We start from the raw sequence: 1,316 nt of genomic DNA on the forward strand, positions 1-1,316 counted from the left end.
GAAATTTGGAGCTCATAGAAGAAACCAGTAACTCCTCGGGGCCTCTTCCTTCCTGAGGCACAGCTAATAAGATGAAGAGAAAGGTTTAAGATTGTTCTCATGCCAAATTTTTGCCCAGTCTTCTCTCTTTCCCTACACATTTTTCCTGCTTGTGCCTTCTCAGGCTTCTCTCAGCCCCATAATCACAGAGAGAGTTGAGGATGGTTAGAGGAAAGTCCTCCTTGGGATATACCAGCAAAATTAAATATATTGATAATAATAATAATTACAATAACAAATCTTGCAGAGCACTTACAGAGTATTCTGATACTCTACTCTTCAAGAGATAGAGCTTAATTCCCCTCCTCCTGAGTGTAGGCAGGACTTAATGACTCACTGACGAATAGAATACAGCAGAAGGGAAGGTGTGTGACTTCTAAGATTAGATCATAAAAGGCATTGCAGCTTCCTCCTTGCTCTCTCTCTGGGTTCATTCAATCTGCAGGAAGCCAACTGGCATGGCATGAGGACACTCAAGCATCCCTATGGAGAAGCCCACATAGTGAAGAACTGAGGCCTCCCACCAACAGCCATGTGAGTGGATCAAGGAAGTGGATCCTCCTTCCTCAGATAAGCCATCAGATGACTGTAGCCCTGGTGAATAACTTGAGTCCACCTCATGATAGACCTGGAGCCAGAACCACCCAGCTGAGCGGCTCGCAGATTTCTGACCCACAAAAATCATGTGAGATAATGAACTTGTTTTAAGCCCCAAATTTGAGGTAATTTATTATTCAGTGTATTAGTCTGCTAAGGCTGCCATTAAAAAAAATACCAAAAACTGGGTGGCTTCAACAATAAAATATTACATTCTCACAATTCTGGAGTGCAGAAGTCCAAGATCAAGCAAGATGTCGGAAGGTTTGGTTTCTCCTGAGGCCTCTCTTCTTGGCTCACAGATGGCCACCTTCTCACTGTGTCCTCATGGCCTTTCTCTTTTCTTATATTAGACACTAGTCATCAAATTAGGTCCCCACCCTTATGACCTCACTATACCTCAATTACCTCCTTGAAGACCCTATCTTCATACACAGTCACACTGCAGGTTAGGGCTTCAACATAAAAATTGGGGGGTGGGAAGGGACACAATTCTATCTATAACACTCAGTAATGGATAATCATTACTAATAGATTTTTTTCTTTTCTTCCTAATCACTTGAAAATAAGTTGTAGACATCACAACCCTTCACCTCTTAAAACTTGAGCATGCTTCTTTTTTTTTTTTTTTTTTTTTTTTTTTTTTTTTTTTTTCCATTTCTGGCAACGGATCCCAACCC

Source organism: Galeopterus variegatus, unplaced genomic scaffold, assembly GCF_000696425.1.
Source record: "Galeopterus variegatus unplaced genomic scaffold, G_variegatus-3.0.2 Scaffold199, whole genome shotgun sequence".
NCBI classification, from domain to species: domain Eukaryota; kingdom Metazoa; phylum Chordata; class Mammalia; order Dermoptera; family Cynocephalidae; genus Galeopterus; species Galeopterus variegatus.